The sequence below is a fragment of the Leptidea sinapis genome, chromosome 31 (assembly GCF_905404315.1).
Source record: "Leptidea sinapis chromosome 31, ilLepSina1.1, whole genome shotgun sequence".
Classification (NCBI taxonomy): domain Eukaryota; kingdom Metazoa; phylum Arthropoda; class Insecta; order Lepidoptera; family Pieridae; genus Leptidea; species Leptidea sinapis.
In genome coordinates, this window is record NC_066295.1 from 1,026,028 (window position 1) to 1,041,267 (window position 15,240).

The window sequence follows — 15,240 nt, forward strand, 5'->3', positions numbered from 1 at the left end:
GCAGAATGCACATAGAACCAGTAACAGTTTAGTAGAAATGACAATTAATATTATGTTAGCATTAAGATATTGTGAAATTAAGCCTCATAATTAAGGTTCTTGTTGTAAGTGACTTCCCTATTACATAATGCAGGATTCTATCCTTACGATTCATGTTAGATGCGGATTCAAAGGCCGTGTCTGTTTTGATTTCGGCTATCTCCGTTTCTTACAAGATTATAGCCGTCATCTGTCAATCTATCAATGACTGCACGGTTCATACATTTCCTACTTAGTACATATATGTAAATCTAATATAAAAAATTCTCGTGTCTCTCTCGTGTTTGTAGTTAAACTCCTGCGAAACTCTTGACCTTCGGCTTGACCGATTCTCATAAAATTTTGTGTGCATATTGGGTAGGTCTGAGAGTCGATCAACATCTATTTTGTATCTCCCTAAATGTTAAGTGTAGTCCACCCCAATTTTATTTTAATTTTTAGATTAATTATTTATGTTTTATTTTTTTATGATACAACATTAAAAAATACACACAACCCTGAATTTTCAACCCTCTAGGATCAACAGCTATTTTGTATCGCAATTTTATAATATTCTATTCCATCCACCGATCCGCAATAGGGTTGCAAGATGGCAATCGAATACAATAATTGTACTACGATAAATTTTATGTATATACGATATATGTTTCAGAATCGGTCGTCATCTAATTTTTATACACCAAAAATTTTAATTATTGAATATCTTTTTAATTACTTGATATGGCAATACAACTTTGCTGTGTCAACTAGTATATTTATACTATTATGTTTATTATTACTATATTCGTTTCTTTTAAAAGTTCAGACCATAATATGTAAATTGCTTAAACTTAGACGATACTTTATCTATGTAATAAAAATGAGGGTACTTCTAAAAAATATTAAATAGACAAGACAGAACATCTTAGTATATCTATGTAGTCTATGCACAGAACGGTTTACGGACAGTAGCTACTTATAATGTTTTTCGAGGAGAAAATTATTAAAAACCCTTCGACCAGAACTGTTTGGTGCGCCGCTCATAGTCAACCATTACCCAGTTATGAGGGTTCTGTAAATTTGAACGCTGTGTGGTAAGTTTTAAAATCTCTTAAAAAATTTTGTATCCGTTTAATTTTTCTGTACTTTTGAAACTCAAATAAGATTCGATGGATCCGTGAACGCGGGGACAATACGCTGTTCAAGCATCTCTAGTGTTTTGAGGTTTTTAGAAACTGGTGCTGAAGAAGTTCTTCCTTCCTCACTGGTGGTGTACCAGTGTTACTGTGAAACAATATTAGATTCAACCTCTACCTAAAATAATTATTGTTGAGTACATGTGACAGACACAAATTGCAAAACCTACCCTGGATATTGAATGTGTATCGAAGCGAATTAACACGACGCTCACAAAATAAATCAAGTGGCATGTCTTGTTTGATTATTGCCCAAATAAGAGCATTAATCATTATTTCATTGATAGTGTAATGGAAACATTAAAATTTTTTTTGTATTACGTTTTTATTGCGAAATTAGTTCAGATACTCTTTTTACAAATATTTTTGTTTTACTTATAACATTTTACAGTTTTGCGACAAGAAACAAGTTCTACTCAACTTCTGTGATTGTTTAATGTTAACATGAACAATTAAAAAAATATCAAATATAATTTTTAAACCTTCTAACCAAGTTTACAGTCTTGTGCTATGGGTGTCAGAAAACGAATAACTTCATTTCATTAAAGATAAATAACATATAAAAAGTGTTTTATCAGTGGGAGGCTCCTTTGCACAGGATGCCGGCTAGATTATGGTATCACAACGGTGCCTATTTCTGCCCTGAAGCAGTAATGTGTAAGCATTACTGTTTCGGTCTAAGGGCGCCGTAACTAGTGAAATTACTGGGCAAATGAGACTTAACAGCTTATAGTCTAAAGGTGACGTGCGCAGTTCTAGTGCCGCTCAGAATTAATGGGCAGGATGTATCAATGTCTGTTTGTTTTGCAGCATACATTCGAATTCATCCTACTAATGTTTGCATCTACCGCGATTCGAACCCGGGAGGTCTAGCTCTAAGCCTTGTCAGAGTCAGTAAGCACTGAGCCATATGCGGCACCTACAAAATGGAAATAAATAATAGTATGACGAGTTGGAAATTCAAGCTTAAATAAGTATTCAAATAAAATATTTATTTATTTGATAAGATTTTGTAAACAATATTTGAATTATTTTCAATAATGTAAGTTGTCAGCTTGGGAAAATCCACTCCCATGCTTTATAGTTCTAATTAATCCTATTATAATAATATGAAGTGATGACGTTCTATACAAATAGATACAACACGTCATGTCACAAATTACATCATAACAAGCTTCGACTGATATACTTTTACATTGCTGCATTACTTCAGTTGCATAAAATATTATTCTTCAATAAGCAGCAATGTAAAACTTTCATTCGGTTTACGTTCGATTCGGACAGTGACAGTTGTCACACATGATATGTCCCTAAAATAGGTGCATAGAACGTCATTGATTAGTAGGTATCGTTATAACTGTTGTTTGATGTACATTTTAAGTTTGTTCTGCATTTTTTTTTAATTTATTTTAGAAGCGTACAGATTCTTTATGAGTAAAATTATGCTACCTCCAAATACATTTTTCGTCAAGATTTGGTTAAATAAATTCTTATACGTCAAGTTAGTATTTCTTTTGTATATGCTTTTACTACAAGATCCCAGAAAATTTTCAAAACAAAATTATTTTCGATATTCAAAAGAATTGTATAAAAAACGGCTGTGTGACAAAGTCTACTATAACATAAATGAATTTCTTAATGGTACCACCCCGCTGAATTTGTTGCACCCGTTCTTCTCAGGCCTGAGGCATACTTTTTGGAATGGGTGGTAATTTTTGACTTTCAATAAGTGTTGGCACATCCTATTTTGAATAATATATTTGAATTTGAATTATACTTAAACTAAAATAAGGCTTGCTAAAACTATACTTTATTATTTTATAGTTCATATGTTAAGAAACGGGTGAATAACACATCGGACAATCCCAAGAAGCGACTCTCTCTCAAAACATCTTCACTACTCCAGAGTGGAATGACTAGACTTCTTCAGAAACGCGCTGACAACTTATTCACCGGTGAGTGCCTTACAAACCATCGTAGTCCTAACCGAAAGAGATGCTTATAGAACTGCTCGGATAAAGCTGGCTCTAGGCAGGTGTGTGGGAGTGACAGTGGGAGGCTCCTTTTCACCGGATGCCGGCTAGATTATGGGTACCACAACGTCGCCTATTTCTGCCGTTAAGCAGTTATGTGTAAGCATTACTGTGTTTCGGTCTGAAGGGCATCGTAGCTAGTGAAATTACTGGGCAAATGAGACTTGACAAAGATGTCATAAATCCCAATAATGCGACATAAGAATGTCACAAAGTGACGAGCATAAATTGTATTATTGGGATTTTTAATGATCCTTAACGGCACTGCATTGTAATTTGCAGGGCGTTTCAATTACCATCAGCAGAACGTCCTACTCGTCTCGTCCCTTATTTTCATAAAAAAAAGGTGTAATCTACTAATAGTGTGACTGTGGTATTACTAGGGTAGTGCGGGAATCCTGAAGGCATTTTTTATGATCACTTACAATCTAGATTCATTATCGCGCGCTGCTAAGACACTAACTAAAATAAATTCAATATAATGTTTGAAATTCCTTGGAATGAAAGTGGCGCCATCTGTCGATGATTGATCGTGCCAACTCAGAATCCTTCGTGGGCTCATGCACAACACTTTGCTGAAGATCATCATCTGATTAAACGCATAGTTTTCGATTCTATAAAGTACATACAGACAAACATTCACTTTTATGTATGTAGGTTTCACCTGGTTTCTACTAGTGAGTTCGAGTGTCGCATCACATTTAATAAAGTTGATTACCATCATGATGTGAGTCTTGCATTCACTGTAAGTTCTAGACTGATTGTCGAGGACCTTCCAGTTCGAACCAAATCTGGATTAAATTTTGGACCGCAGTGTTTCCAGGTCGATAAGACGTGGGCTCTTGCAAATAGCGAGATTTCCATTTCCAAAATTGATGAGAAATTACTTAATTTTGTCCTCATAATCAAAATAATTGATAATATTGAATGGTCAACAGTTCCAATTTGTTCAACTGATGAATCCACAGTTTCCAGGAATGCCACGGCTCAGTTAAATGGCGGCAATCACAATTATATTATATTAATATCTTTTTATTTTATCGTTGTTTTTGATTGTTGAAAAAGTATGTTTTTATAAACCACATTATTATCATATTTATTTTAATTATTAAAACCTCATTTCAGAATGCTTCGATGAGAACCAATATTCCAACGAGACTATAGACAGTTCAACACGATCACTATCTGGGACATCAACAACAACACCGTCACCACCTGGAATAGCAACAACAACATCACCACTATCCTTAATAGCAACAACAACACCACCACCATCTAGAACATCAACTACAAGACCATCACTCCCTAGAAGGGTAACAGCAACACCATCACTCATTGGAAGAGCAACAAAAACACCATCACTCTTTGGAAGAGCAACAACAACACCATCACCACCTGGAGTAGTATCAACAACACCACCACCATCTAGAATGGCAACAACAACACCATCACTCCCTGGAAGAGCAACTTCGACACCAACACCACCTGGAGAAGTATCAATAACACCACCACCATCTAGAATGGCAACAACAACACCATCACTCCCTGGAAGAGCAACTTCGACACCAACACCACCTGGAGAAATATCAATAACACCACCACCATCTAGAATGGCAACAACAACACCATCACCACCTGGAGCAGTATCAACAACACCACCACCATCTAGAATGGCAACAACAACACCATCACTCCCTGGAAGAGCAACTTCGACACCAACACCACCTGGAGAAGTATCAATAACACCACCACCATCTAGAATGGCAACAACAACACCATCACTTCCTGGTAGAGCAACAACAACACCATCACTCTTTGGAAGAGCAACAACAGCACCATCACTCTTTGGAAGAGCAACAACAACACCATCACTCTTTGGAAGAGCAACAACAACACCATCACCACCTGGAGTAGTATCAACAACACCACCACCATCTAGAATTACAACAACACCATCACTCCCTGGAAAAGCAACAACTACACCATCACCACCTGGAGCAGTATCAATAACACCACCACCATCTAGAATGGCAACAACAACACCATCACTCCCTGGAAGAGCAACAACAACAGCATCACCATCTGGAGCAGTATCAATAACACCACCACCATCTAGAATGGCAACAACAACACCATCACTCCCTGGAAGAGCAACATCGACACCATCACCATCTGGAGCAATTCATACAACACCACCACCATCTAGAAAAGCAACAACAACGCCATCACTCCCTAAAAGAGCAACAACAACACCAAGGCGTCGAGAAAGCAGCAGACGTCGTCGCAGTGTTCGACGATCTAGAAAGGTATCGGTTACATGATAATCTTAAATTATAATTCAGGCTGTACTTGCCGCTAGCTTTTACTTTGTGTCGCTATATAATAAATACTTAAGATACACAATTCCAACGGATCATCATCGTCAACAAAATCCGTAATGGACATCAGAAACAATTCCAACGCTAGTTTGGTGACCTCGGTCGCACTGAAATAGTGATCACCCGCTCCGCCCGCACGAATTCTTCAGGCTTCTGGTGGATCCCTGATTTGCTCGTTGACTCCTCAAGCTTTCAGCGTGACCCCGACCACATAAAAGCCGTTCAGGCTTCCAGTGCATAACTGGCCCGCTAAACCAGTGCGTTACTGGCCCTGCCTTCGAAGGCAGAGAACTAACTATTACATTTTCATTTACTGTATAGTGAGAGTATTAAAAGTCAATCATTCTTTCTTCAGTTAGAGCGTCACCACGTTTTACTTCTAATATGAGTGTGTCTCTGCTGTGGTGTCTATTAGTATGTCACAGATAAGCTGGGTGCTGTTGGAAGAAGTAGTACTCGCCCTCTCTGCCAGAACTATCTTATTTTTAGTAAGCTTTTTTGTTGCACATCTGTTCTTCATTATGGCATGGGGTTTGAGTTGCATCTGTCATTTAGATTATAAACAAGTTTACAAATAATTTTTATTTTATTTTATTTTATTTTATTTGGGAAACTTACAGCCATTTTAACAAATTTTACACAACAAATAGATTAATAAATACTAATTACAAGCTTCCACATATGTTTTTAATTGCTTAAGCTCAGATTAATATATAACACAAACAATACTGTAACACAAAATAGGTTCTAACTTATGAGATTAAGTGCTTCTTTTTTATGTTAGACTTACATCGACACTGTCTTTGGTAAGCACATTCTTAGCTACACGAGGACTACAAGTAAAGAGGTCAAAACGGTCATCATGGTTAAGCTTATTGAACTGCCGCATGCAACGAGGAAAAAAGCAATTTTTCCGGTAGTTAGTGGCTGGAATCAATGCTAAACAAAGCCGGTTTCTTAGGACTACGAGTAGGAATATTAAGATTAATTTTGCTAAGAAGCTCCGGACTATCAATGTTATTTTGGGCTAATTTCAGTAAAAACGCGATGTCCGACATGTTTCGCCTCTGATATAATGGAGGTAGATGGAACATCAGGATTCGCTGTGGATATTCAGACATTGGTATATTAAATTTATATGACAGGCAACGCGTGAATTTCCTTTGGATTCTCTCGATGTTGTCTGAGTATATTTTATAACAGGGATTACAAATTTGAGACCCGTACTCTAAATGACTACGTACGTAGGCGCAATAGATATTTTTATAGTTTTCTTAATTTTGTTTTTTTAATTCTGTGAAGCACGAATAATAAATCCAAGAGCCTGATAGGCTCCATTTACTACAGCATTAACATGGTCATCTAACATTAATTTATTGTCATGAATTACAAATAGATCTTTAATATTTTTTATAACAGCTAAATTTTGATTTTTAATCTTATATTTATAATATTCAAAAACGTTTCGTTTACGTGAAAAGTTTATAAAAAAGCATTTAGAGACATTCAAATCTAACTTGTTGAATGTGCAATAGTTATCCAGCCTGTTCAAGTCATCTTGGAGAAGTAAAGCATCATGAAGATTGTTAACAGTCTTGAAAATTTTCATGTCGTCAGCAAATAATAAAAACTCTGAATTCGAAAAGCATGAGCTGATATCGTTAATAAATATAACAAATAGGGGTCCTAACAATGATCCCTGAGGAACGCCTGACGGAATATCAACCCACGCCGAGGTATAACCATTCAGAACAACCGCTTGAGACCTATTTAGAACGTAGGAAGAAAACCATCTATACAAATGACCATGGATGCCTAGAGAATATAATTTTGACAGTAGTATACTATGGTCAATACGGTAAAAAGCCTTGCTGTAGTCAGTATAGACAGTGTCAACCTGAGAACCTTTATCCATATGAAATGTTGAGTAATCATTAAAAGTAATTAGATTTGTCACAGTTGACCTTCCTCTCAAGAAACCGTGCTGTTGAGGGATAAAAGTTGATTTAATGTTATTGTATAGCTGGTTGTACACAATACGCTCTAAGATTTTTGCTAACAATCATAACTTACTAATAGGTCTGTAGTTTTCTATTTGATTTTTAGATGATTTCTGATTTTTAATTTGATTTCCATATAGCTGGCATAATTCCCTCAGTAACGGAACGACGAAAGAGTATTGTAACTGGTTTAAACAGTTCGTTGGCGCAATTAACTAGAAGTAATGCTGGTATGGTGTCGGGACCAGCTGACTTACTACGATCTAGATGATTCAAGAATCGTCAAACATCCTGCAGACACTTCAATAGAGGAAATACTGCAAGACGTATTTTGTAAATTTGGAAAAGACAAAACATTGTCAGGTTCAGTGTCAGGAGCCAAAAAAGTCGATCGAAAGTATGAAGAGAATAGACCGCAGATTCCTGGACCAGTGTCACTGCTAGTACCAGAATAAGTCATTGTTGCAGGATATACACTACTAACCCTTTTACTCTTCATATAAAACCAAAACTTCGTAGGGTTGGCAGCAATGTTATTTTCTATTTTGATTATGTATTTTTTATAACAATTATCTTCGGCTGCTTTAACTCTATTTCTAAGTAGTCTAAAGTTGTGTTCGTTTGATCTATTACCATAAATTTTGAATTTCTTGAGGTACTTAAATTTCTCTTTTATCATTTTTATTAATATATTATATAATTATACCATCGCGGATACTGGCCTATCTTTGTAGTACGCATCGGAATAAATTGTTCTCTAAGTTTATAAAGTATTAAATAAAAGTAATTAACCGCATCGTCAACACTACCTAAAGCAAGGCTATTGTCCCAGTCAATTTGCGATAAATGTAAACATATTTTGTCGTAGCCACCTCGTATGTAAGAATAAGCAGTGCGTTTTGGTGTGTCAAGTGCACATAGTTGAATAATTAGGCTCGGGTGCAGGGCATCCTCAGGCGTAAGGGGGTCGGAGCAAGACGCAACCGAAATGAAGTCATTACAGAAAACTAAATCCAAAATGCCACCTAAATTGTTTTTATGAAAATTATATTGCCTAAGGCTGCAATGGTTCATGTAATTAATAAATTCTTGTTTTCGGGGGTTCGTAGGAATAGAAGGTACATAGCCAACGTCAGACTGAAGCCATAAAATGTCACTCATGTTGAAGTCTCCAACAACAATAAATTCCTGTGACAGATTACAATAAACTATGTCACTAAGATTTCGACAAAAGCTATCTAATTGTTGAAAGAAATTCAAACCTCCTTTTTGATCGCATAAATATAGTACACATATATTGAATGTAATTACCGTCCTCCGAGAGTTACGCAGTTTGACACCCACAAATCCCCTGCGCTCGATAACCAATCCACATTACACAAAGATGAATATTGACGGTGAACTGCTATAGCTACTCCGCCACCCTTTTTCTGACCTGTAAGAACATAATTTCTGTCACGCCTGTAAACTAAGTACCTGTCATCGAATAACTCGTTATCAAAAATACTATCAAGCAACCAAGTCTCAGTTAACAAAATAATGCCATAATTATTTATTGCGACATTACGGTAAAAAGATAATGTTTTAGTCCGAAGCCCACGACAATTTTGATAATAAATTGATAGGTTAGCCATTTGAAACCGGTATAACACTTCTTAATTGTTTATAAAAATGAAAATAAAAAATTGAAATCATTGTTTGGCATCGAATTCCAGCACAGATAAGTGAATAACTAGCTAATTTTGTTAAATAATAAAACATATGATATGAGTATATAAGGTTCAAACAAGCTTGGCTGTACCGCATCAAAATATGTAGGTACACCTCAGTAAAATAGAATAACACAAAATACACAATACGCTTCGAATTATGTCTTTAGCTGCCAATGAGCGATCATTGGCAGCTAAAGACATACTTCGAAGCGGGAAATACTTAGCGATAAAGTTATTAATGCTATGAATTAAATTGTAAACAACACTTACAAGTATAATATAACAAACGGAGTTATTATAACAAATAGACCTCACTGCATTCTTAACAAGTCTTTCTCGCTCTTGGTAGTTATTATTTTGGATCCCGGGTTTTTTCTTGCGAATATTTTGCAGTTTTTTACCCAGACGAAATCAAAGTTCTTTTCTTCCTTCAATTTTTTTAGTTTTCTTAAGAAGGATCTTATTTTCCACAGTTAAATGGTCATTAATAAATATTGGCGAGGTACCTGGCAAGTCAATGTCCACAGCAATCAACTTCTTGAATGAACGTGCAGAGACAACAAAATCCTCTTTCACATACCTATTTAAAAATGAAACTATAATCGGCTTGGCCCTGTCGGCTAGGCCATCTCTCGAAGGCACTCTCGCCTAAAAATTTATATTTTGTTTTGTGGTGGGATATTGAATTTTATTTCCAATTTTGTTTATAATTTCAATCAGGTTTTCACGGTCCTTCATGGGAACATCTTTGATCTCCACATTATTGAGCCTCATCCACTGATTTTTGTCATTCAGGTCACTTTCCATAGTAAGAATACGGTCACTTAGAACCTCAGCTTGGGCTTGTTCTATAACATGGATCCTTTCTTCTAGACCTTGAAATTTTAATGTGAATTGACCCATTGAGGTTTTCAACTCGCTGACGTCACTTTTAATGCTGTCGATACCCGTTTACAACAATGTTTGAAACCGAATCCACTGTGCGTTTGATATTTCTGAGCTCTTGCATGACTTGATCCAATGAAAAAGTAATAAGCCGCTTTCTCCTGAAATTATACGAGGTGAAACAGCTGATCCTCCAGATTTGCAGGAAGGACATCTCCAGGCTGCCTGCCTTTCTATGCCAAGTTTACGGTACCCGGCCTCGGTAATACCTGAGCATTGGTAGTCAAAATGCCTAGAACATGAACTGCATTGAATACAGTCTCTTGCTTCCTGACCACAACTTCCACAGTTAACCATATTGTGTAAATTATTTAAAGCAAACCAAAAAACACCGCGAGAGGTTTAAGAAATACTAGTTGTCGCTAGACGCGTGCGCCACAAGTGCGATCGTGTCGAGTACTGTTGTATAAGATTATATACTGTTTTTAGTAAAATAATAATATCTATTGTTTATTATGAATTTCACTACGTCACACTACGTCTGACCGGAAGAAGCTGATCGTCGTGGAAATATTTTGGGGAGGCCTTTGTACAGCAGTGGACATCTTCCAGCTGATGATGATGATGCTGATGACTGTGAATTTCATAATGAATTAAAAGATTCAACAAAGAGTTTGTCTTAAATTGTGCATCGTGCATGGAATTTTATGTTCTGAGATACTGAAAATATAAAAATAGATTAATTTTCTTAATCAAAATCAAGTGCTGTTATTGGTACTAAGCGTTCAAAAGTGTGATGTGCTGAAAGATCTAACTCGCCCTGGTATCACATCAACATTTCTAACTGAAGTTAACATCGCAAAAGTGAAGGAATTAAGGACTGAAAATTCTCATTCAAGTTTGTTGTTGTCGTTGAACTTTCTGTATCTTTTTAAATTGCCGCTCGTTTAATTCCAAAAGATCTGAATTTTCTTGAAAAACTCAATCGTATTAGTCACTGAGGGCACGCTAGAAAGAGTCAGTTCCGAACCAACCTAACGATAAAATAAATGAGAACGGCATCTGGTGTACCGCCCTATTAAAAGAATGTTTTGGGTTTATATTTTCCCAACTTTAGTATTTCGCAACTGGCTCTTTTTTCAGTTTTTCAAATATTTTTTTAAATTAGGGGGAAGTAAATAATTAAATAAAACTCAATTTACAAACAGAAACGGAACGCCATTATTTAAATTATTTTACAACCTTTTTCGGGGATGCCCATCGATTGTTTTAAATCTTTCAAGCCAAAAAAGAATCAAACTGTCATGTCAAAGTGAAAATCAGGGTATTTGAATTTCACATTTGCAAAAACGTGAAACTATTTACTAGCCGTTTTATGTCGTGTACTGTGTGTTTTTTGAAACATTGGCTTATTTCAAAGAGCATAATAATATATAGGGAATATTTATTACTACATCTTTTCCCAACGACGTTGAGTTGAGTTTGTGCTCCTTCGTTCAAAAAACTTTTACAGTTTGCGATAGGACGCTTATTACGTTGTTTTGATTTTGCTAAAAGGACGCTGTGTTGTGTTAATACGTCTTATTTTGTGCTGTGATTGTGGAATCGAATCTGAACTATTGCAGCAAAAATGCCGATCGTGCGTGTAGGCAGAGAGCAAGTGGCAGCAAAAAATTCAATTGTTACAGATGGTACTTGGGGACCCTGATCTTCCGTCAGAGCAAAAACCAGCCATTACAATCGCAGACGCAACATACTTATACACTCAGAAGAGTTCCAGTTATTTGATTTCAAACTATGACCGACTTGATTCTTTTTGCTTGTGGCACCTATCAAATAAAGCAGGCGCGTTTTTACAATATTTCAGGTTTCACGGTATTTACACATTAGAAGTGAGCCGTGACCAAATACCAGCATTGCAGGGAATAAATCTCTCTCTCTTCAGGAAAAACATACTTTGTTTTTATTGTAACTGAACGAAGTAATCGTGGCAGAGAAGCAATAATAAGTTATTATTGCAACTGCATTGTAGGGCTGAGAACTGTGGGGTGTTGCTCCCATGTGATGAGTATCATCTGGTACCTGGGCTATGCTCGCCATGAGGGAGTGACGCGACCAGCTAATTTCTTGAATGACATTATTTTAAGAGTGTAGTTGATTGAAAAGGCGCCACTATCCATACGTTTATATACTACATGTAGATAAGATCTGTCTCAATAAACACCATTTAATGAAAAAGTTGTTTTTGTTATTCAAAATATGCAAGTAGTATATTATGTAGTAGTAGTAGACTGCCTGGTGGGAGTTCTAAAGTATCCTAGAACATGAGAAAATTGTCGTTTTACACGAAGAAAACCGCTGTTGCTAGTTGAGCAGTAGGTAGTACTTAACAGACTTCAAAAATGGAGGAGGTCCTCAATTCGACGCGTATATATATATTTATGTTCAATTATGTTTCTTGCTTTTTTATCTGACCGTTTATTTATACATATACATATGTATGTATGTGTGTATATTAGAATGATTTTGTTTCAATTATTTGTGTAGATATTGATCTCTAACAGTCAAGCAAACGGGGTCGTAACATAACCCCAACACTTCTTAAAAATACAAACTTAACTTATGACTCCCAACTTTATAAAAAAAAAAGAAAATGAATGCCACATATTCTTATACAATGATCTATTAAATGTAAATATTTCATGTTTCAACACGACTTTTTTTTTGGTGTACGAGACTTCCACTGAAACATGCCATTCGCCTTTGCATGAATAATTAACATATTGTAAATTATTGATCACTTCCTGGTATTTATTTGACAGAGTAAGTAGTATTTTTATTTAACTATGGGTAATTTTTCGGTTCGATAAATCAAGAAAGACATCCATGTATCCACGCCGAGAAAAATTATTTTAAACCATAGGTAGGCTATGGACATGCATGATTTATTGTTTTGAGTTATTACCATATACCTGATCAAACTTTAAAATTACTTATTTCTAAATGTAGCCATAAGATACCAATAAATACTTAATATTTATATTATTATTTTAATATTAAATACTTTATATTTACTTCACGGGACACTAAAAGTTTTGCATTTCTAGCTAATCGGAACTATTTGAATTTCGAATGTTTTATTTTTGGAAACGTTGCAACCTTCTTAGTAATAAAAAAACATTTGGTGGAAAATGATTTCTCAATTGTGTGTCAACTATGATTTCTGTATTTTCCCCAAAATCAAAGATTTGATGAGAGGTTTCACTTTTACCAATTCCGAAGAGGCAGTGATAGCGTTCAATCAGCACGTAGAAAACGTGCCTTCAGATCTGTGATCCTCCTGTTTTAAAAAATGGTTCGATCGCATGTTTAAAATGTAAAGGAGAGTATTTTGAATAGCAATAAACAAATTTTGGTTATAACATGATGTTTTTTTAAGTTAAGCAAAATTTTGGTGTAGGTTACGTAATTGATAAAACATTTTTTTTCAGGTCACCATTGAAAAGAGAGATAAAGGTGTTCAAACGGATGTATCGTTGTTCTCCAAGCAGTCCTGTGCCTCCCAACAACCTGAAACACCGTACATTAGCTATATCGCGGTCATCCATAAGGAAACAAAGAAGGCAATGGGAATAATGAGTTGTCCAATAAGCGCTGACATCTTGAAATTCAAATAAATTTTTTGATATTCGTTCCCTTTATTTATTTCAGTACACTGCTATCGAATATATAAAATTCTCGTGTCGCGGTGTTTGTAGTTAAACTCCTCCAAAACAGCTTGACCGATTCTCATGAAATTTTGTGTGCATATTGGATAGGTCTGAGAATCGGACAACATCTATTTTTCATCCCCCTAAATATTAAGGGTAGTCCACCCCTAATTTTTTTTTTAATTTTTAGATAAATTATTTATTTTTTATTTTTTTATGATACAACTTTAAGAAATACATACAAATTCAAATTTACACCCGTCTACTATAAACACCTAATTTTCTATCGCGATTTTTATATAATTCTGTTACATCCACAGATCCGCAATAGGGTTGCAAGATGGCAATGGATTTTGTTATTTATTACTTTATATGACAATACAACGTTTGCTGGGTATAGAAGAGAATTAACTGGGCCTAGGTAAAGCTGGGGAAAATAAGTATAGTAAAGATTCAACATAAAACGTATGTTTTGTAAACAAATACAAGATAATCATCATCATCTTCATCAGCCGGAAGACGTCCACTTCTAGACAAAGGCTTCCCTTAACACTACGATCTACACAACGATCGGTCCTGCACTGCCCTCATCCAACTAGACCAGAGCGTCGGTCCATCTTGTGGGGGGCCTACCAATACTACGTCTTCCTGTATGTGGTCGCCAATCGAGGACCTTACTGCCCCAACGGCCATAATATTATATATTTAATTTTAATAAAAGAAAAATATGACAATTTAGATTTCTAAATAACACAATCTACCTGCCGTGGGAGTGCGGAGTGCTGAGTTATTGTCCCAGGGAGACCTATGAAGTCAACACTAGCATTAGGTCAAAACATCGTTTGCGGCAGTAAAGGCGAGGTCACTTTTCCGTTTTTTCACGTTGAAATGGGTCGGCGGTACGTCAATTAAATTTTAATATAATACCCTTAACCCCACCGTTAGCCGAGAATATCTATGATTGACAGCGAAAAATTTTTATTTACGAACAAAAACATATATATGTATATTTCAAAAACATATATGTTTTTGAAATGGCATACTCTATGTCAACAATATGTATTATTTATGCAACTGTTGTGTAATAAAGGGTATTAAAACACGAATGTGGATTTATTACACGAGGCGAAGCCGAGTGTGATAATAGTATCACATGAGTGTTTTAATACCTAATTATCAACAGTTGCATTGAAAGACTTTATCTACACCCAGAATATGAATACTCTAAAAGATTCTGGAACAGTTAGCTTACTGCTAACATTGAAACACCAGTCCTAGTAGTAACCTAATATCAATCATTACTGATTA

At 35.7% G+C, this 15,240-nt stretch overlaps 1 long non-coding RNA gene across 1 annotated transcript; it reads left to right on the plus strand.

The window, feature by feature from the left end:
- The first annotated feature begins 1,016 nt into the window (after positions 1–1,016).
- On the plus strand, positions 1,017–4,516 carry LOC126974238 (uncharacterized). The gene is made up of 3 exons (XR_007731493.1): positions 1,017–1,112; positions 3,039–3,169; positions 4,373–4,516. It is a non-coding gene; the product is annotated as an uncharacterized LOC126974238 (long non-coding RNA).
- Positions 4,517–15,240: the final 10,724 nt, after the last annotated feature.